This window comes from Mustelus asterias, chromosome 1 (assembly GCF_964213995.1).
Source record: "Mustelus asterias chromosome 1, sMusAst1.hap1.1, whole genome shotgun sequence".
NCBI lineage: Eukaryota > Metazoa > Chordata > Chondrichthyes > Carcharhiniformes > Triakidae > Mustelus > Mustelus asterias.
In genome coordinates, this window is record NC_135801.1 from 156,148,180 (window position 1) to 156,171,819 (window position 23,640).

The 23,640-nt window shown below is 41.9% G+C and overlaps 1 protein-coding gene across 4 annotated transcripts in view; it reads right to left on the minus strand.

Moving 5' to 3' along the window:
• Window positions 1–23,640, minus strand: part of kiaa1328 (KIAA1328 ortholog) — a 202,500-nt gene that overhangs the window by 13,085 nt on the left and 165,775 nt on the right. The window lies entirely within an intron of this gene.

Consider the following 23,640-nt stretch of genomic DNA (forward strand, 5'->3'; position numbering starts at 1 on the left):
TTAGTCCTACCAAAATGAATCACCTCACATTTATCAGGGTTAAACTCCATTTGCCATTTTTCAGCCCAGCTTTGCATCCTATCTATGTCTCTTTGCAGCCTACAACAGCCCTCTACCTCATCCACTACTCCACCAATCTTGGTGTCATCAGCAAATTGTACATGCATTTTGCCCTCAACATTTCACAGGGCAAATATATATAATTCTGAATCGTGAATGCGACACAGCCAGAGTGAGTGTGGGTATCAGGAAGTTGCAACATTCTGGGAATTCGGTGCAGAGGGAAAGAGGTGGTTTTTGCTTTTGAACTTCTTAAATCTTCAGAAAGTGGTCTTACCCAGTTGAGCAGTAGAGGCTACAAGGGAAAGAGTTGACTAGTGAGTAGTGGGTAAGGTCAGGATAAGTCTTTGCTAATTTTATCACTTATAGTTTATAAGATCTTTTTGTGGTTCATGGTTTGTAGGTTCATGGTAACAAGGACCAGGGAAAGAGGGCCCTAGAGTAATTGATATTAAGCATCTGCCAAAGGTTTAATTTAAAGGGGTGAGTAATGGCAGGAGAGCTCAAAACCATGGTGTGCTACTCATGCTTTATGTGGGAAACTGGGAACATTTCTGGTGCCTGGGACCAGTGTGTGTGCAGGAAATGCCTCCAGCTATAGCTCCTGGATTTCAGAGCTAGAATGGCAGCAGGGAACACTATGAATCACCTCCAAGGCAGAGTATCATGGATAGCACATATAAAGAGTTGGTCACACCACAGGCTAAAACTCCACAGGCAGGAAGGGAATGGGTGACCACCAGGCAGAGCAATAGAAACATAGAAACATAGAAACCCTACAGTGCAGAAGGAGGCCATTCGGCCCATCGAGTCTGCACCGACCACAATCCCACCCAGGCCCTACCCCCACATATTTTTACCCGCTAATCCCTCTAACCTACGCATCTCAGGACTCTAAGGGGTAATTTTTAACCTGGCCAATCAACCTAACCCGCACATCTTTGGACTGTGGGAGGAAACCGGAGCACCCGGAGGAAACCCACGCAGACACGAGGAGAATGTGCAAACTCCACACAGACAGTGACCCGAGCCGGGAATCGAACCCAGGACCCTGGAGCTGTGAAGCAGCAGTGCTAACCACTGTGCTACCGTGCCGTTCTCGGCAGGTCTCGGTAGGTCTCGGCAGGACCTGGGCATTCCACAGCAAAATAGATATACCGTTTTGAATACTGTCAGAGGGAATGACCTCTCAGGGGAAAGCAGCACAGTTAGATTCATTGCACCACGGTTGGCTCTGCTGCATAGGAGAGGAGTAAAAAGTGTGGGAATGCAGTAGCTATAGGGGATTCAAAGCCGTTTCTGTGGTCGTAAGTGAGATTCTGGGATAGTACATTACCTTCCTGGTGCTAGGGTAAAGATGTCTCAGAACAGTTGCAAGTCATTCTGGAGGGGGAGGGCGAACAGTCAGTGGTCGTGGTCCACACTGGTACAAACAACATAGGTGAAAAAAAAAGGATGAAGTCCTTTTTGGGGCAGCACAATGGCACAGTGGTTAGCACTGCTGCCTCACAGGGACCCGGGTTCGATTCCCGGTTTGGGTCACTGTCTGTGTGGAGTTTGCACATTCTCCCCGTGTCTGCATGGGTTTCCTCCGAGTGCTCCGGTTTCCTCCCACAATCCAAAGGTGTGTGGGTTAGGTGGATTAGCATGTGAAATTGCCCCTTAGTGTCAGGGGGAGTAGCTAGGTAACTGCATGGAGTTATGGGGATAGAACCTGGGTGGGTTGTGGTCGGTACAGACTCAATGGGCCGAATGGCCTTCTTCTGCTCTGTAAGATTCTAAAAGCAGAACATAGAGTTAGTAAGTTGAAAAGGAGGATCTCAAAGGTAGGACTACTACCAGTGCCATATGCTAGTCAGAGTAGAATAACAGGATATATCAGATGAATACGCAGCTGAAGAGATGGTGTAAAGGGGAGGAGTTTCAGTTTCCTGGGACATTAGTACCGGCTCTGAGGTACATGGGACCAGTATAAAATGGATGGGTTACACCTGGGCAGGACTGGGACTGATGTCTTAGGGGGAGTATTTGCTGGAGTGGTTGGGAGGGTATAAACTAAAATGACAGGGGGATAGGAATCTACGCAAGGCGTCAGAGCAGGGGAATCAAGGACATGAACAAAATACAGAAAGAGGAATAAGAAGTGATAGGCAGAGAAATCAAGGGTCAGGATCAAACGGGGCCACAGTGAAAAATAATGGGAATAGGACAGGTAATGTTAAAAAGACAAGCCTTAAGATTTTGTGCCTTAATGCACAGAGCATTCACAAAAAGTGGATGAATTAATTGCACAAATAGGTGTAAATAGATCTGATATAGTCGAGATTACGGAGACATGGCTGCAGGATGACCCAAGGGTATTCCATATTTAAGAAGGACAGACAAAAAGGAAAAGGGGTGGAACCAAAAGAGAAAATGCTGGAAAATCTCAGCAAGTCTGGCAGCATCTGTAAGGAGAGAAAAGAGCTGACGTTTCGAGTCCAGATGACCTTTTGTCAAAGGCGGTGAAGTTGCATTGTTGGTTAAAGAGGAAATTAACGCAATAGTGAAGAAAGTTATTAGCTCTGATGATGTGGAATCTGTATGGGTACAGCTGAGAAATACAAAGGGGCAAAAAACATTAGCGGGGTTGTATATTGACCCCCAAACTGTCGTGTCGATGCTGGGAATGGCATTAAACAGGAAATTACAGATGCATGCGATAAAGGAACATCTGTAATTATGGATGACTTTAATCTGCATTTAAGGCAAATCAAATTAATCACAATACTGTAGAGGCGGAATTGCTGGAGGGTATGTGGGCGTCCTCATACACCGGTCACTGAAGGTAAGCATGCAGATACAGCAGGCAGTAAAAACAGGCAAATGGTATGTTGGCCTTACAGCAAGAGAAAGGGCCCAAATGGTCATTTCATGCTTCTGTTTTCTGTTTTTCAATGAGCCAAACCTAAAACTGTGGGACCTGTTAAGATAAGTAGTAGGACATAGATAGGATGCAAGACTGGGCGGACAAGTGGCAGATGGACTTCAACCCAGATAAATGCGTCGTGGTCCATTTTGGCAGGTCAAATGGGATGAAGGAGTACAATATAAAGGGAAAGACTCTTAGTACTGTAGAGGATCAGAAGGACCTTGGGGTCTGGGTCCATAGGACTCTGAAATCGGCCCCGCAGGTGGAGGAGGTGGTTAAGAAGGCGTATGGTGTGCTGGCCTTTATCAATCGAGGGATTGAGTTTAGGAGTCCGAGGATAATGATGCAGCTATATAAGACCCTCGTCAGACCCCACTTGGAGTACTGTGCTCAGTTCTGGTCGCCTCACTATAGGAAGGATGTGGAAAAGATTGAAAGGGTGCAGAGGAGATTTACAAGGATGTTGCCTGGATTGAGTGGCATGCCTTATGAGGATAGGCTGAGGGAGCTCGGTCTTTTCTCCTTGGAGAGACGAAGGATGAGAGGAGACCTACTAGAGGTGTATAAGATGTTGAGAGGCATAGATCGGGTGGACTCTCAGAGGCTTTTTCCCAGGGTGGAAATGGCTGCTACGAGAGGACACAGGTTTAAGGTGCTGGGGGGTAGGTACAGGGAAGATGTTAGGGGTAAGTTTTTCACACAGAGGGTGGTGGGCGAGTGGAATCGGCTGCCGTCAGTGGTGGTGGAGGCGAACTCAATAGGGTCTTTTAAGAGACTCCTGGATGAGTACATGGAGCTTAATAGGATGGAGGGTTATAGGTAGGTCTAGAAGGTAGGGATGTGTTCAGCACAACTTGTGGGCCGAAGGGCCTGTTTGTGCTGTAGTTTTTCTATGTTCTACAAACAAAAAAAAGTCTTCCTCTCAACTAAATTTAGTAAATCCCAACAGGTTCACAGTTGTTTTGCAACTGATAGCAAGATCTGGAACTAGATCAACTCTCCAACAATACAGAGGTGCCTCAGGTTCCAAGTATTGACATTCCAGATTACTCACTCACCATATTGATGGAAAATGTGGTGGTAAATATGTGAAGTATTTACAGATATAGCCAAATAGCCTTGATCAAAAGGTGTTTGATTTCATGCTTGCCTACCTGGATTTTTCCACTTTATAATGAGAGAGAGATTTGTGGTTAGTAATCTGCAAAGATTAGTAGTAGGTTAGAAGATTGGTCAAATTCTAAGAGGCAGCAAAGAATGACTCAAAATGTAACAAAGGAGAAAGAAGAAAATGAGAGAAAGCCAGCTAGTAATACATAAGCAGAAATAAGAGTTTCTGCAAGAGGAGAGTAACTAAAGCTAGTGTTGGGCCTCTGCACTGAGTCTAAGGAATTGATGGTGGAAATCAAGGAAATGGCAAAGGCATTAAACCGGTATTTTGTGCCTGTCTTCACTACTGAAGACTTAGGAAACTTCCCATAGATACTTGAAAATCAAGAGATAAGTGAAAGGGAAGAGTTTAAAACAATCACTAAGGAAAAGGTGCTCTGAAAACTACTAGACCTGAAGGACTCAAGTCCCCAGGACTTGATGATCTGTATCCTATGGTCTTAAAAGTAGTTGCAGAGATAGTTGATGCATTGGTTTAAACTTCCAAAACTCCTTAAATTGTGGAAGGGTCCCAGTGGATTGGAAAATAGTTAATGTAACACCTTTATTCAAGAAAGGAAGGAGACAGAAAGCAGTGATGTACAGGCCAGTTAGCCTAACATCTGTCCTAGGGAAATTACTAGAAACCATTATTAAGGATGTTATCACAAGATACTTTAAAAAATCATAACTTTATCAGGGAGAGTCAACATGGATTTGTGAAAGGGAAATTGTGTTGAATTAATTTGTGATTTTTTAAGGAAGTAGCAAGCAAGGTGGATAATGGGGAACCTGTAGATATGGTACACTTGTATTTCCAGGAGCATTTGATAAGATTACTATACAAGGTAAGACTACATGGTGGGGAGGGTAGCACTTAACATGTATAAAGGATTGGTCAGCTAACAGGAAGCAGAGTAGGGATAAATGGGGTATTTTCAGGTTTGCAAGCTGTAACAAGTGGAGTGCCACAGGAATCAGTGCTGGAACTTTAATTATTTACAATCAATATCAACAAATTGGATTAAGAGATCAAATGTATGGTAGGTAAATTTGCCAATGACACCTAGATAAGTAGGAAAGTAAGCTGTCAAGAGGAGGTAGAGAGTTTGCAAAGGGCAAAAGACAGGCTAAGTGAATGGGCAAAAAATTGGCTGATGGAGTATAATGCGGGAAAATGTGAACTTGACCACCCTGGCATGAAGAATAAAAAAGTAATATATAATTTAAATGGAGAGAAATTGCAGAATTTGGTGGTGCAAAAGGATGTAGTGTCCTGGTACACAAATCAGTTAGAATGTAGGTACAGCAAGTGATTAAAAAGACCAAATTGGAATGTTGGCATTTATTGCAAGGGGAATACTGCATCTGAACAAGGCTTTGGTGAGACCACATCTGGAGTGCTGTGTTTTAGTCTCATTTGAAAAAAGATGTAATTGAATTAGTCGCAGTATAGAGAAGGTTCCCATGGTTCATATTTGGGATGAGGATCTAATGAACAAAGATTGAACAGGATAGTCCTATACCTAGTGCAGTTTAAAAGGTTAAGAGATGATCTTATTGATATATACGTAAAATCCTAAGGGGAGTTGTTAGGGGCGGTGTTTCCACTTGTGGGGGAGACTAGAACCAGGAGTCACAGTTTAAGAATAAGATCTACTGTTTAAGACAGAGATGAGGAGAAATCTTTTATTTAAGGGTCACTATTCTGAGGAAGGAGCAGCGCACCAAAAGCTCGTGATTCCAAATAAACCTGTTGGACTTTAATATGGTGTTGTGAGACTTCTTGCTGTGCCCACCCCAGTCCAACGCCGGCATCTTCACGTCATGAATTCATTCCAGGCAGAGTTAGGCAAATTTTTGACAGACAAGGGTGACAAGCGTTATGTTGTGGTTTCAACTCCAGCAAGGTGGAGTTGAAACCACAAGATCATCCACGATCTTATTGAATAGTGGAGCAGACTTCAAGAATGAAGTATTTCTGCTCTTAAGTTCCTCTGACAGCTTGTGGCTCAGTTACAGAAGTTGCAAACAAAGATCATATGCATTGCTTTGACAATAGAGTCAGCAAAATTCTCTCTCCACCCACCATCAAAAAATCTGCTGAATTGGCAATAGAAGTGACCCTGTTGTATATTACAGGTTGAGACTTGAGATTGTCTTTCTGGATCCCAAAGAATTTGAATAATTAGAGAGATAGAGGTTGGGATGAAAAAGAAGATTCTGACTTCTGGAAACATTAAATCAGCAGTACATTGTGATTATGTAACAGCTCTGATAGGATCAAAAATACCTTCAAATTCTTTACTTTTTGGAAGTAATTGATTTCTGGTCATTAACCCCAGAAAGTAGCTTTAAACAAAATTTCTGCAGCTCAGCATTAATCTACATCAGCTTTGCACTGCCATTGTGTTTCTTTTGCGCAATTATTAAAACCTCAGATGTGAGTGACATTGAGTGCAGACAGCAAATGAAGCAAATGCACATTAAGATTACTTCTGAAGTAAAATGCAAACACAAGCTTCCAGCATCTTTACTGGAGTTATAAATTAGTGCAAAATGAGTGTCTCAGTTAATAACATAAACATACAGCGATTTAGAACTGAAATGTCTGGTTAAAAGCAAATATTTAAAAAATAAAACATCAAATTATCTCCCACATTAGATTTCCTCTTGTTTTCATTCCATATTACATGAGGTCAGCACGCTGCTGGTGAATCCCCCTGCATGTCAACCAGCATTTTTGGATTTGGCAGGTGGTTTTACAGCTGGATGCCCTTCTGCCACTAACCCTCTCCATTTATCTGGGCTGGGGACTGGCACCAGTACATGCTGCCTAACCTGCACCAGTGGCCGGGTTCTTCCGTGGCTAACAAGTCCTGGAGTGAGATTTGAAATCTGGCCTTCTGGCTTAGAGGCAGGAGTGCGACCAACTCCTGGGCTTCATAATATTAAATACCTCCCCCCCTCATTTACTCACTTTTTAAAGCAAGGATTTTAACATGTATCTAAACGATTCAACACTTTATATATTTGTGCAAGAGGTATGAGGGTAGCACTGGAGAATACCGAAACAAAACAGCAAAGAATAAGAACATAAGAACTAGGAGCAGGAGTAGGCCATCTGGCCCCTCGAGCCTGCTCCGCCATTCAATAAGATCATGGCTGATCTTTTTGTGGACTCAGCTCCACTTACCCGCCCGCTCACCATAACCCTTAATTCCTTTACTGTTCAAAAATTTATCTATCCTTGCCTTAAAAATATTCAATGAGGTAGCCGCAACTGCTTCACTGGGCAGGGAATTCCACAGATTCACAACCCTTTGTGTGAAGAAGTTCCTCCTCAACTCAGTCCTAAATCTGCTTCCCCTCATTTTGAGGCTATGCTCCCTAGTTCTAGTTTCACCCGTCAGTCGAAACAACTTCCCTGCTTCTATCTTATCTATTCCCTTCATAGTATTATATGTTTCTATAAGATCTCCCTTCATTCTTCTGAATTCTAATGAGTATAGCCCCAGTCTACTCAGTCTCTCCTCATAAGCCAACCCTCTCAACTCCGGAATCAACCTAGTGAATCTCCTCTGCACCCCCTCCAGTGCCAGTATATCCTTTCTCAAGTAAGGAGACCAAAACTGTACACAGTACTCCAGGTGTGGCCTCACCAGCACCTTATACAGCTGCAACATAATCTCGCTGTTTTTAAACTCCATCCCTCTAGCAGTGAAGGACAAAATTCCACTTGCCTTCTTAATTACCTGCTGCACTTGCAAACCAACTCCTTGAGATTCTTGCACAAGGACACCCAGGTCCCTCTGCACAGCAGCATGCTGCAATTTTTTACCATTTAAATAATAGTCCATTTTGCTGTTATTCCTACCAAAATGGATGATCTCACATTTACCAACATTGTACTCCATCTGCCAGATCCTCGCCCACTCACTTAGATTATCGATATCCCTTTGCAGACTTTCAGCGTCCTTTCAGCATCAATAGCAATTGATGCATCTTAGAAGCACAAGAAACATTCTCTGGTGCAAAGTAATATAATGGCAAAGGTACTTCAGCAAACAAAATGTGACTTAAAAATGTTAAAAACAGTGAGCAAGAAGATTCTTGAAGAGGAGCAGAAAAATTATGAATTTTATGCTCATAATTCTAGTCTGTCTCTCTGACATAAATGTTAGTTAAGTCTCCAATTAACTGTATTTTTATAACAAATGTCAAATCATTGTAGAGCTTCAAATACTCAGATCTAATCAAACTGCACTTCAGTTTTCAGCAGCTACTGAGGCACATTTATTTTCTCTCTCAAGGTCCAGTTTGAATATTGATCACAAGGAAAATATTGTTTGTTAAGTAGACTAAATACAGCTTTTCAAAATAATAAATTTTATTTGGCAAGAGTTTGCAACCAGAAATCCACTGTCCAACCAGATGCCTGTTAAGGAATCAGTGACTAGTTGCTTGTTTCTTCAGATCAGCAAGAGACCTCAATAGCTCAAAGTTTCTTCCATGCTAACTTGTGACTGTGCTAAGGGAGTTTCCCAAGAGCTGCAGACATCAATGTCTGCCCTAATTGCCCAAAATGAAGACTCTCCACAGAATCATTCTTCTCAGTTATCTCCCCCATGGAAGGCAGAGTGATTACTGGTACAGACATATCCTGTTTCTTCCATTCTCTTCAGCTACATTTCTTGAAGATGTAGGGCCCAGGAGTATGCAGCTAGAATAAACTAAGCATGCTGCATCAATTTAAGCCAGCCATGTGTCCCATAAAGGAGGAATTCGCTTGTACAATTCTATTGCAAATATCATTATTGATTCCATGTCCACCCATAGCATCTTTAATTGTGAACCAGTGATGCTTCAGTCAATTCCACCCTCCCCCGCCACCCCAACCATCAGCTCTTGATTAATAATGGCCGGTAAAACCAACGCTCCTCAGTGACTCAGACTTCATGACCTCTATAAGTGCAGCTCAATCATTGTACAATGAAAAGAGTGATTCCAATACCCAAACGATAGTCTGGAAACCATTAAGGCAGTTTTGATGGATGTTGTATTCATCCCCGTCAAAAAGCAGGGACATAACTCCAAAAACAAGTGAAAGTGACAGGAAATGAAGCCTGCTCACAAAAGTGTGATCCAACTCCGCAATATCAATTACCATATAGGTAGAATCTTGATCATTCTCTGATTCTGGCAACCTTCAAGACTGTTCTCAAAGTTTTCTAATTGCCAAACCGTATTTGGTTCACATCCTATCCAATGTATTATCTTATTAACATGTTGTTTGGAGAGGCACAGTTTGGCATGGGGGCATCAGGGTTGTTTAGATGCCATAGTTTGACATGGGGTATGAGGGCTCAGGGGCTGTTTGAGGACATTGGTTGACATGGGAGTCATGAGGAACCATAGGGGGTTTGTAGAGCACATGAAGTGACTTGGATGGGGCTGGGGGCATTTCTGGGGGTGAGGAGGTATGAGGGCTGGAGGACCTTTCTGTTTTTATTTTAACTGGGATGAAGTCCCACAGCGCCAAGATGGGCCTTTTAAACAGTTTCCCTCCATATCTGGCAGCCCCCAAAAAAGCTGGCCTGCCTGCAGCTGCACACACCACCGGAGTGAAAATCTCACCTTTGCAACCACTTTCTCCTGGTGCGCTGAGCTGAGAATTTCCCAACTCCCAGCCCATCTTTCTAAGTCAGGATGGCATGCGAGTTGAAAGGGAACTTGTAGGTGATCATATTCTAATGCATCATGCGCCCTTGCCCATATAGATGATGGAGTTTGCAAGTTTGAAAGGTGCTGTTGAAGAAAGTTGGCAAATAGCTGAGTTGGATGATTAGCCATGAACATAATGAATGGCAGAGCGGGATCAAAGGGCCAAATGCCCTACTCCTGCTCCTATTTCCTATATTTTTATGTCAAGGGACAAAGTATAGCGTAACCATTTTAAAAATGAAATGGGGAGACTTATCTGTAGCGTAGAGTATAAGGTGCCTACTGAAATAGTGTTTAGTCCATGTTTCATTTAGTTTGTCTGTTACATTAAAAGTTGTAAAACTTGAAATCTTGTCATGTGATCATTTCAGTCAGTCACTGAAAATTCAAATTTCCTTTTAAAAGTTATCTGTCTCCACAGGGATCATATAACAATATAGCTGATCCAGTTATGTTTCTATCAATGGTAACCCTGAGGATGCTGATAGTCGGTGATTCAGTGATGGAAATGCTGTTGAATGTCATGGGGCAATGGTTAGATTTTTGATTTGATTTATTGTCACATGTATTAGTATACAGTGAAAAGAATTTTCTTGCATGCTATACAGACAAAGCATAGCATACAGAGAAGATTAGGAAAGGGTGCAGAATGTAGCGTTACAGTCACAGCTAAGGTGTAGAGAAAGATTAACTTAATATGAGGCAGGTCCATTCAAAAGTCTGATGGCAGCAGGGAAGAAGCTGTTCTTGAGTCGGTTGGTACGTGATCTCAGACTTTTATATCTTTTTCCCGACGGAAGAAGGTGGAAGAGAGAATGTCCTGAGAGCATGGAATCTTTGATTATGATGGCAGCTTTTCCAAGGCAGTGGGAAGTGTAGACAGAGTCAACGGATGGAAGGTTGGTTTGCATGATGGATTGGGTTTCGTTCACGACTCTTTGTAGTTCCTTGTAGTTTTGGATAGAGCAAGAGCCATACCAAGCTGTGATACAACCAGAAAGAATGTTTTCTATGGTGCATCTGTAAAAGTTGGCGAGTCGTAGCTGACATGCCAAATTTCCTTAGCTGCCTGAGAAAGTAGAGGCGTCGGTGGGCTTTCCTAACTATAGTGTAGTTAATGCCCAGTGGACAGTGCCCCCTGGGCATGGACACATTGCCCTTGGGCAGTGCAAGGGGCGGCACAGTGGTTAGCACTGCTGCCTCACAGTGCCAGGGACCCGGGTTGGATTCCAGGCTTGGGTCACTGTCTGCGTGTTTCCTCCAGGTGCTCCGATTTCCTCCCACCGTCTAAAGATGTGCGGGTTAGGTGGATTGGCCATGCTAAATTGATCCTAGTGTTAGGGGTATTAGCAGGGTAAATAAGTAGGTTACGATCAGAGGGCCTGGGTGGGATTGTGCTTGGTGCAGACACGATGGGCTGAATAGCCTCCTTCTGCACTGTAGGATTCTATGATTCTATCTCCTCCCTCACTCTTTTCAACCTGGCATCGTGGATCCTGGCTCTTGCCCTATTCTTTCCATTGATAGAATAAGATGCTATTTAATAATAACTTGCAATTAGTTAGGAGCTTTAAATAGGAAAAACATTCCAAGGCATCTCACAGCCAATAGTTGACACTGAGCCAAAGAAAGAAATACCAGGGGAGGATGGCTAAAAAATGGTCAAAAAGGTAGGATAATTTTTTTGTTACCTTTTTTATTCATTCAGGGGCGTAAACATAGAAACTAGAAGCAGGAGTAGGCCATTCGGCCCTTCAGGCCTGCTCCACCATTCATCTTGATCATGGCTGATCATCGAATTCAATATCCTGACCACCCCCCCCCCCCCTCGTCCCATATCCCTTGATTCCCTTTAGCCCCAAGAGCTATGTCTAATTTCTTCTTGAAATCAGACAACATTTTGGCCTCAACTACATTCAGTGGTAGTGAATTCCACACATCCTCTCCCCACCTCAGTTCTAAAAGATTTACCCCTTATCCTCAAACTATGATGTCTAATTCTGGACTCCCCTACCACTGGAAACATACCCTAGATTCTATGAACCACAACAATCCCCCTTTCTACTAGGTATGACTCCAACCATTAGAGAGTTTTCTTCTGATTCCCATTGACTTCAAGGGCAGTTACTCTCACCTAACCTCTGGAATTCAGCTTTCTTGTCTATCTTTCAACCAAGGTTGTAAAGCTGTCTGGAACTGAGTGGCTCTGGTGGAACCCAAACTGAGCATCAAAGGTTTGAGTAGCTTATAGGCCCTCTAACTTTATGTGTAATGTCAGGCAGAGTTAAAATCCAGAATTCAATGTTGCATGTAACAAGGGTAATAATGCAGCAATCATGGGCAACTTTAATCTTCATATAGACTGGAGAAACCAAGTTTTGTGGAAGTGTGGAAAACAAGTTCATAAAAGTATTCAAGGCCGATTTTAGATCAGTACGCTGAGAAACCTATGGGGCTACTTTAGTTCAAGTCATGTGCAATGAGGGGATTGATTAATAACAATGTAGTAAAGGCGACTCTGGTTATAATACAATAGAATTTCAATTTGCGGTGGCACAATGGTTAGCACTGCTGCCTCACTGTGCCAGGGACCCAGGTTCGATTCCCAGCTTGGGTCACTGTCTGTGTGGAGTTTGCACATTCTCCCCAAGTCTGCATGGGTTTCCTCTGGGTGCTCTGGTTTCCTCCCACAATCTGAAAGACGTGCTGGTTAGGTGCATTGGCCATGCTAAATTCTCCCTCAGTGTACCCGAACAGGTGCCGGAGTGTGGCGACTAGGGGATTTTCATAGTAAGTTCATTACAGTGTGAATGCAAGCCTACTTGTGACTAATAAACTTTTTAAATTTTATTTGAGCTTGAGAGGGATTCAATTAAATCAGAACTAGGGTCTTAAACCTGAATTTAAAAAAAATACATGGATATGTGGGTTGAGTTGGCCAAAGTAGTTTAGGAAAGTAGATTTAAAATATACGATGGCAGATAAACAGTGGCAAACATTTAAGGAATAAAGACCCATGGGAATGTAGTCCAACTGTGGCTAACAAGAAAAGTTAAATATAGCATTAGAATAAAGATAGAAGTTTAAAATATTAACAAAAGAAGAAGTAAGCCCAAGGATTGGAATGGTTTTGGAATTCATTAATGCCTGACCAGGAGATTGATAGAGAAAAGAAAAATAGACATGAGAGTACACTAAGGTGGGTAATATTTTTTTATTGGTATGTAAAAAGCAGAGTAGCAGAAGTATGCTAATAAAACTTGTGAAGCAGAGACAGGAAGAATTATGATAGAGAATAAGGAAATGGCAGAGACATCACCTGAGTACTTTGTATCCATCTTTATAGTGAAAGTCAAAAATAATTCTGGAAGTAGTGGGAAACTGAGGGTTTACCGAGAGTGAAGAACTTAGAACAAATTACTATTAGGAAAAAAATATGCTGGAGAAATTAATGGGTCTAAAAACCGACAAATCCCTGGACTTGATGGCCTACATCCTAGAGCTTTAAAATAGTGCCTACAGAGACACTGGATGCTTTGGTTTTAATCTTATAGAATTCCCTAGATTCTAGAACATTCTCTGTGGATTGGAAGCTAGTAAATAAGTTGAGAGAAATCAAAGCCAGTTAGCCTGAAGTCAGTGCAAGACAAAATGCTAGACTATATTAATAGTTACACAGGACCTTGTTGAGACCACATGTGGAGTACTATGTACAGTTTTGTATCCTCTGTAGAATATATTTGCCTAAGAGGTATGCAATGATGATTCACTAGACTGATTGCTGGGATGGGAAATTTGTCCTATGAGGTGAGATTGAGTAAAGTAAAGTAAAGTTTATTTATTAGTCACGAGCAAGGCTTACATTAACACTGCAATGAAGTTACTGTGAAATTCCCCCAGTTGCCACACTCTAGCACCTGTTCGGGTCAATGCACCTAATCAGCACATCTTTCAGATTGTGGGAGGAAACAGGTGCACCCAGAGGAAACCCACACAGACACGGGGAGAACGTGCAAACACCACACAGACAGTGACCCAAGCCGAGAATCGAACCCAGGGACCTGGGCGCTGTGAGGCAGCAGTGCTAAGCACTGTCCTGCCCAAGACAAGAGGAGCAAGGCCTATATTTCCAAGGCCTATATTTCCTAGAGTTTGAGAGGTGATTTCATTGAAACAAAGAATTTTTAAATGGTTTGACAAGGTGGGTACTTGGCAGGATGATTTCCCATCTCAGAATAAGGGTTTGGTCATTACAAGAGCTACTCTCCACTAACAGGATGCTGCTGTCAAGCCAAGAAACCATTCTGCCCATCACACAACTGAATAATGTGGAGTAAATAGGAATTTCAGTGCCGGTGTGATGCCAGGCATGAAGGCTATACGCCTAACAACTGGTGTATCTTTTCAAACAGCACGCCCCTTCAGCTGTAGACAATAGGCAGGGTACTGACTATTCCCAATCAGCCCATGCTTGCAAAACTCAAAACAATGTCCAACATCAGTGATTCCGCAATTGGACAAAAAGAAACTTGGGGAAAAGCCATTATCCTTAAAACCCATGTTTGTGACCATGCTTTTAGTCACCTCTGATAATAACTCTTGAATAATTGAAAAAATTATTTTACTTTTCTTCCAGGCCACTCACAGCTCTGGTTACAGCTGCAGCGTGGGAGAAAATGAGTCAATTTCCGCCTGATTAAGTTTCTCTGAAGCGCCTTGGCATGTTCTTCAAAGTCAAAGGCACTCTATAAATGCAAGTTGTCACTGATGTTGCAGACACGCTGTAAAGAACTTTCAGATATGTATCCAAAAGTTACTTTTCACCATTTTGAACCTGCTTTCCCTTGTTCTACATTCATGGCGTATCTTGGAAGGAGAACTTCAAATTAACTTTTTCAGATCATTTAACATATTATGCTGCTATAAGGTCCCCTTTGAATTGTCTCCTTTCAGAGGTGAAAATCCCAGGTTTCTCCATCGTTTCCTCAGACTTCAATCTTCTGACGTTAGGGACCAGGCTTAACAGAAGACAACTCTCCGTAAATCACTATTAACTCATAATGAAGCGCTAACACGGTTATTTGTATCAGAGCTGGGTGGGTTCATGAATTTTGCATTTCCATTTCAGTATACAAATGTTGCTAAAGTAGCATAATTCTCTTAATTAGCATAAACCTTTGAGAGCTCCAAGCTTTAATATATGTATATGCAAGTTTATTCCCCATGAACTAAGCATTTAGCTATTAAACATTTCAAATGCTCTCTCTAGAACATACTAAATAATTCATGAATTCACACAGCTCTCAATGCTGCTTTTAGTAAGATGCAAAAACAGCAGCATATGCACTTGAACACTGTTCAATCCATTATTTTATTCTGAAATTAAGTTATGCTGCATAACTATCATCAATTTTCATTTTTATAATCACTTAAACCAGTGAAAATTTCCTGGCCTTCATCAAACAATTTTAGCTCTGTTCTTGTACTAATCATCCTACAAATGTTTTTTATGAACATCAAGTAGTTTTGCATGGCTGATTCCTGCAGTACAGGCTTTTCCAGTTCAGCTCTTCCTAACTGCGTATCAGATGGCTCCATAAAGCATTTATTGGAATGTAAATGTTAAACTATTTTTTACCTACTGATGGTCATTAAACAATCCAAAGAACCATGCCGCAGCAACTGAAACTTAATTCATTACTTAGCTGCATCTGCTTTTCAAAATTATCCTGCTCTGGGAATTGTGGAAATTTTAGTCATACTTCTACCTTTATGAGTCATAAATTATTCAGCTGAGGGGACTAGGATTACTCTCCCACCAGCCTCCCAGACCTTGCAACTCGGTCTGTTTCCCACTGTCTTGGAGCCAGAATGCATGGTGTCATCATGGCCCAAAGGGGAACTTGTTTGAGTTGCATGAGTGTAAGTTTTTAGCTTGGTGACCCAATGTCAGTGCTAGGCAATAGCAATGACAGTAAGATCAAGCTCAAAATAGTGTGAATTCAACACTAATGTACAGCTAGACACGAATGAAAAGAACAACTACACGGAATGAGGGAACAACTCAAAATATCAACAGGACACTTTAACAGCATCTCACTTGAGAGCAAGTGGAATATCTTTAAGTTGTTTTTACGCCACCCACCTGCCCTAAAGGGCGGCACAGTAGCAGAGTGGTTAGCGCTGCTGCTTCACAGCGCCAGGGACCCGGGTTCAATTCCTGGCTTTGGGTCACTGTCTGTGTGGAGTTTGCATGTTCTCCCTGTATCTGCGTGGGTTTCCTCCGGGTGTTCCGGTTTCTTCCCACAGTCTGAAAGACATGCTGGTTAGGTGCATTGACCCAAATAGGTGCCGGAGTGTGGCGACTCGGGGAATTTCACAGTACCTTCATTGCAGTGTTAATGTAAACCTTACTTGTGACTAATAAATAAAGCTTTAAACTTTTTATAGTGGGCTAGTCCGCAGGCTGGTATTTGGATCCGGCCCACCACATCGTTGGACTCAGCTGTAAAAAAAAATTTTTGGACACACTTTTGAAAAATGCTGTGAGCCTGATCATCCAATGACTGGCTGGTTTCTCCATGCTCTGGCTAGTGAGTCTATCAGCAGCCAATGCAGGGAAGAACCAGCCTGTGATTTGACGAGCAACACGCAGTCAGTTGCCAGGTCAGTTTTAATTTTTAATTAGAACGTGGTTAGCATGGAGTAATAGGTAAGAGGCCCGGGGGTGGGGTGGGGGGGTGTGTGTGTGTGTGTGTAAGAAATTATCTGGCCTTGTGGACCAGATCTCAGGAGGCCTCAAGCAGTGTCTAATTTACTTGGAAGTGGGTGGGTGGGGGAGGAAGAGGTGGTCAAGACTCCGTGGAACCGGAGGTCAGAGGGCAAAATGGTGGTGAGCTCGTGAAGGGAGAAATGGTGGTGGGCCCAGAGGGAGAAAATTTGCAGCAGGCCCGGGAAGGGCACTGTGCTGTGATGAATCTGCAGTAGTGAGTGTGTGCGTGTTTGTATGGCAGTGAGAGAGAGAGCCACTCACAAGCTTGTGTGTGTGTGTATAGAGCAGCAGCGAGGGTGAATATGTGCAGCAGTGAGTGTGTATTTGTGTAGCATTGACTGTGTACGCATGTGTAGCAGTGAGGGGGAAGAGAGTGAGTGTGCCTTACTCACACTCAAGATTTACCCTCACTCTCACCACCCAACACCAACATATACACATGCACCCACTCAATGGGTGAAGGTGAGTGAGTAAGCACCCTGAGACTGAGAGAGAGCTGGACACATTCACACATAACCTGATCATTTTAATTACTCTTTTTAACTTAACAAATTTCATTCAGCATTTTTAAAATTTAATACCTCAACTTTTTTTAAAAAGTTTATTGTGCCTGTTATCTTCCTGAATTTTTTTAATCGGCCCTTTGAATGAGAAAAAAATGTAAATGTAGCCTCCCAAGCGAAGGATTGGACAAGCCTGCCCTAAAAGGTCTCATATGGCTGGTGGCCAATTAAATTTAAATAACCAAATTCACTACTTGTAAATGCCCAGTGCCTGGCCTTAGCAAATCCACCAACTTTCCTGTGGGTTGTCACCAGTTGCATTGGAAGCTCGCAGCCCACAAAACTCGATATGAAAATAGTTACAGACCTACAACAGTCTGAGGATGTGATTATCTCAGTGAATTAAAGATACTGGTTTTAGCAAGGTCAATAAGGGGAGTCAAGCTTGAGTATATTTTATACTTTGAAAATTTGTAAAGCGATACTCACTGGCATACAGCAGGATGCCTCGAGTATATTAACAAACACATATTAAATGGTGAAAACTGCAGGGAGAAATTGCTGAAATATGTTTAGAGTTTCAAAAGAGCAAACTGGAATATAGAAATGAGCATCGTTGGTGCAAAATGGTAACAAGAAATCCTTCCAATTTTACAACAGGGCCATCAGAGAAGAAGCAAGAACCTAAAATGTTACTAGGACTGAAATGGAGAATGAATACAAAATATTTAACAGACTCATATCTAATGCAAGCAATCACCAGGAAAGACACCAATATCAAATCCTCCAATATTAGAGCTAACGCACATAAGGTGAGACTTTGACACTGATGAAATGGAACTGCTCGAAATAGTTATAAGATTTAGACCATAAGGCATAGGAGCAGAATTAGACCATTCAGCCCATTTAAATAAAAAGATCGCCGAGTAGACAGAATATATCCCAGGCTATAAAAAAAGGCATATACCAAGATTTCTGAAGTCCCTGCATTTGTGGTCACATTGGGAAAATTATTACTTTTACATTGCTGCCTGCTTCATGGGAAAGCAACCAAAGTGTACTACTATTCTATTTTTACATTTGAATGGCACTGTTTCTTGCATTAAAAATACAAGGATACCATCTGTAAGGATTTAGCCAGTGTACATGTGTAGAATACTGGTGTTTTGATGTAGTGTGCTTAACCAGCTACTTGCATTAAGCATATTGGAGGGAAAAATGGGCAATTCTATCACTTCAGTGAAATTACCTAAGAGTAAAGTTGAAGGATATCTAGGGACATTAGTAATCTTAATATTTAGCATGTTCAGACACTGTAACACCAAAGTAAATAGAATAGGCTATGACTGGAGTGTTGCAAGGATCAGTGCTGGAGCCTCGGCTATTTGCAAACTATTTGAAAAAGAAAAGACTGAGTGTAATGTACCTAAGTATGGTGACAATGCAAAACTAGGAGAGAATGTAAGCTGGGAAGAGGGCACAGAGGTTGCGTAGAGATAAAGGCAGGTTAAATGAGTGGGCAACAAAATGGCATGTGGAGCATAATGTGGAGAAGTGCAAAGTTATTTACTTTTGTAGTAAGAATAGAGTGTAATTTTTTTTAAAAAGGCCTCAGGCCTCAATGTTGATGTTCAGAGGAACTTGGGTGCACCCATAACAAGGAATACAAAATCAGCATGCAGGTACAGCAAGCAGTTAGAAAGGTAAATGTTCTCCCTTTATTGCAAGGGTACTGGAATACAATAATAAGGATGTTTTGCTACAATTGTACAGGGCTTTGGTGTAACCTAGAATAGGTATGGTCTCCATATCTAAGGAAGGATGTACTTGAATTCAAGGCAATACAGTGAAGATTCACTGGATCGGTTCCTGAGGTGAAGGATGAGAGGGTCACCCTATATTTAAAGGCTAAGCAAATTGGGCCTATCCTCTCTGGATTTTAGAAGAATGAGAATTGATTTTATCACAACATGAAGAATCTGAAGAGGCTTGACATGGTAGACACATGGGGATGTTGTTTTGTAGGGAGGTTGTGGGCGGCATGGTGGCACAGTGGTTAGCACTGCTGCCTCACAGCACCAGGGACCTGGGTTCGATTCCCAGCTTGGGTCACTATGTGTGGAGTTTGCACATTCACCCCATGTCTGCGTGCATTTTCCTCCCACAGTCTGAAAGACGTGCTGGTTAGGTGCATTGACAACAGGCGCCAGACTGTGGCGACTAGGGGAATTTCACTAACTTCATTGCAGGGTTAATTACACTCCTCTAATAAATAAAATGTTTTACAAATCTTTTCTCCTGGCTGGGAATCCAGATCATTGAGGCACAGTCTTTGGACATGGGGGTCAGGCAATCTGGACTAAAATTAGGAGAAATGTCTTCATTCAAAGGGCTGTGAAGAGTGGAGTAGGCATGATGCACCATATGGTATACTCCTGAACTCCTTATGTTAATTGTTTCTCATGCTGCAGCCTAAGTGAGACTGCTTTTTCCCTTTGGCAGCGCCACTTTCTGCAGTCTTCACCAACTTCTAGCAACTGTTCCAAACATCAAATACTGCAACAAACACAAGCAGAGGCAGTAACTACCTGTAAACTGCTGGTGCCTCGTCGTCCAGTACTTCCCCGGAGCGGAGAAGCTACGGCATCTCCTCCGGAGCCTTCAACATGTCATTGATGAAGACGAACATCTCGCCAAGGCCATCCCCACACCCCCACTTCTTGCCTTCAAACAACCACGCAACCTCAAACAGACCATTGTCCGCAGCAAACTACCCAGCCTTCAGGAGAACAGTGACCATGACACCACACAACCCTGCCACAGCAACCTCTGCAAGACGTGTCGGATCATCGACATGGATGCCATCATCTCACGTGAGAACACCATCTACACGGTACATACTCTTGCAACTCGGCCAACGTTGTCTACCTGATACGCTGCAGGAAAGGATGTCCCGAGGCATGGTATATTGGGGAAACCATGCAGACGCTACGACAACGGATGAATGAACACCGCTCGTCAATCACCAGGCAAGACTGTTCTCTTCCTGTGGGGGAGCACTTCAGCAGTCACGGGCATTCAGCCTTGGATCTTCAGGTAAGCGTTCTCCAAGGCGGCCTTCACGACACACGACAGCGCAGAGTCGCTGAGCAGAAACTGATAGCCAAGTTCCGCACACATGAGGACGGCCTAAACCGAGATGTTGGATTTATGTCACATTATCAGTAACCCCCACAGCTCGCCCCTGGTCTTGCATAATCTCACCAGCTGTTCTGTCTGGAGACAATACACATCTCTTTAACCTGTGTTTAATGTTCCCTCCACCCACTTTATCTGTACCTTTTAAGACCTGGCTGGCTGTAGAGATTTGCATTCTAATTAGTATTCTGTAACTTGATTTCTGTGTCTGTGCACTGTTGGAGAACAGAGACCACTCCATCTGACGAAGGAGCAGCAAGCTCCGAAAACTTATGGGTGTTTGCTACCAAATAAAACTGTTGGACTTTAACCTGGTGTTGTGAGACTTCTTACTGTGCCTTAAATAGCACCAGTGGTGGATCCTTCATACAGCTGAACTATGTTCAGCTGTGTCTTAATGAGAGCGGAGTGGTCCAAAATGTCAGCACTAGCTTTAAATCAACTATAGACAATGACTGGTGTCACAATCTGCCTACTATCCATAATTCCGATGTAAGCACACGATATCTCACTGTCACCCTCACCAAGGTGTTTGGCATGGATTCTGGCAGAAGCAGCACAGATGCCATTTTGCTTCTAAACTGACACCGGTATCACCAAACAACTACTGGCATTGTGGTCTTTTGGCTAAGTTCAAGTGTCAGATCAAGCCCAAGATGGGGTGCAATGCCTTATCTTGTCAGCTTGGATCTTGTTTGTCTCTTGTGGGGACCATGAATTGGAATCAGTTGGATTAAGAATTTGTTTTTTGGAGCAAGCAAAGAATGGATTTTGGTTTGCCCAGTCCTTTCTGAGCATTGGCTTTGTAACTTTAAGGATGAGATAAGAAATTTTAAAAAGCTACTGGCAGTGTGGAGGTAAATTTTGCGGCCTTAGACTTCTGCAGCAGTTTCTGTAACACAGGATTTACAAACTTTCTATACTGAATTAAACTTGAAAGTATTGGCTTGTGCTTCTATATTTTATTATGCTCCAGTAACATTGTAGTTTTGTTACTGGATTAATAATTTACAGCCTGGACTAATGATCTGGAAATGTGAGTTCAAATCTCACCATGGCAGCCGGGGCTTTTAAATTCAGTTAATTAAATAAATCTGGAATCAAGAAATTGTATCAAAAATGGTGACCATGGCCATAAACATTCGACTGGTTCATCTTATATCCTTTCGGGAAGGAAATTTGTTGTCTATATTCTGTCTGGCCTGCACATGGCTCTGGACCCACAACAATGGGACTGATCCTTAACTGCCTTCTAAAATGGGCTAGCAAGCCACCAGCAAACTTCTAAAATGGCCAAAGGTGTATATTCAGCAGTTGTTGATTCACCACCACCATCTTCTGAAGGGAAATTAAGGATGGACAATAAATGCTGGCCTTGTCAAAGACAGCCACATCCCATTAATGAATTTTTAAAAAATTAATTTAAAATCGCCCCAACCTCTATAGACTTACAGTTTCATAGAGTTAAAATCCCTACCAGCTCACTGGTAGATCATTTTTGTTCAGTATGATGATTGATATAATTAAATATTTATTTGCTCTTTCAGGGATTTTCTAGGTGATAGTTCATCACATCTAGAGACAAGAGACAGTCAGTTAACATGGTGCCTAATGATACTTTATTACTTATGATCGCATTTAGTTGCAAATGCAGTGATAAATCATATTTCATGGTTAGCAAAAATGTATTCTATTGGAACATATTAAATATATATTTAAAGTATTTTCATTTTCTCTATCATTATTATAAATTTAATGGAGGCTGTGCAGTGCAATGGAAGTATTGAAATATCCGATTATGCGAGCTCTCTCGTCTGTCTCCCCAGAGGTGACTTGTCTATCACCTTGAAGATCATTTAAATGGGGATTAAGTATTTAAATTCACCAAGCCTCTAAGCATCCTCTATTTATTCTTTTTCTTTAATGTGCAGTTTATGTTTTCCACACAAGTTCCCAAAGTGTTGAAGGGCAGCTTGCCAGATTAGATGCTGTGTTGAAGGGATACAGTAATAAACCGGCATGTTGATTTGTTGCCCCATAACCCATTAAACAAAGTGAGCTAAATGTGTTTCTGATCTAAAATTATAATATGGCATGCAACTTCAGTGCAGTTTAAATATACATACATAATGTGCTCAAAGATAGAATAACAAAGAAATGATTTGGAGAAAATAGGACTTGTAAATGCCAAAACTGGGGCCGGATGAGAGTGTGTTTTCATCCTTAGCAAAACTTCAGAACTTGTTTTTGTTACTGCTATCTTGAAACTGAAGTCATTTATTCAATGTTTTACACTGATTGATATTGATACAGTCCACTTAACTCAAAGCAACATGTTCTTTGCAAGCTGCAGTAATAAGTGTTGTGTTGTTAAACTGTTAGATGTTTAGTGGAAGGAAAATCACATTTATATATAAAAATAAATGCTCAAGTATTTATCAAAGTATTGCTAATGCGTTTTTTCTTGAGAGAAAAGCCCCAAACACTTTGGGTTTGCTGAGTAAAAAAGATAAAGTATTTATTCAGAAGACAGAGATTATAGTGTTGTGGATATGGAATTTATAGGTTCCGAATTATGCAAAAGACAGCAACCTAAATGAACCAAATACCAGAGTTAGTTGAATGCAGAAATGAAAAATGATAACTGAATTGCATTAAAGTTGGAGAGATTTGCAAAAGCCACAGAAGCTGCTTCAGGCAGCAAATAGTACATCTTTAGAGAACAATAGTATACACCCTTCTAAACTGACATAACACTAGAATTCCTGGGTGGTGAGCAGTTGGTAAACAAGAATTAAGGGCAGATATACTTTCCTTCCATTCCTGATGGTAACTGGATTTAAAATGTATGTGATGAAAGATGACAGCGTATCATGATGAAAAACTGCAGCAACAAAATCAATACTGGACATATGTGGATATGGGTTGTGCAAAGATAGTAGGTCAAATTGTACCGTTAAAGTAATGATGAAGCTAATGATGGGTGTTATATGTGCAAATGGCAAGAAACATCAGGTGAGGGGGAGATGTGGGGTTCAGGATATCAAAAACCTGATGCCCATGTTCCGCTGCTCTTCAATTAACTTTGTGAAATAGCATTTCAGGTATTGCCTCATTACTGCATTGAATGGTGTGAAGTTGCTGTACATTTGCAGTAGAGATGAACTAAACGTGCCACCAGAAATTAATTTTAAGCCTAGTCATTTCAAGTCTGTGTTTCTATTAACAATGTAATAAGGATTAACTATTGCCAATCAGCCTCTCTGGCACTCAAAATTATCTATTACAAATTTGGAGTCTTCAGGTTGTAATTGTTGCTGTAA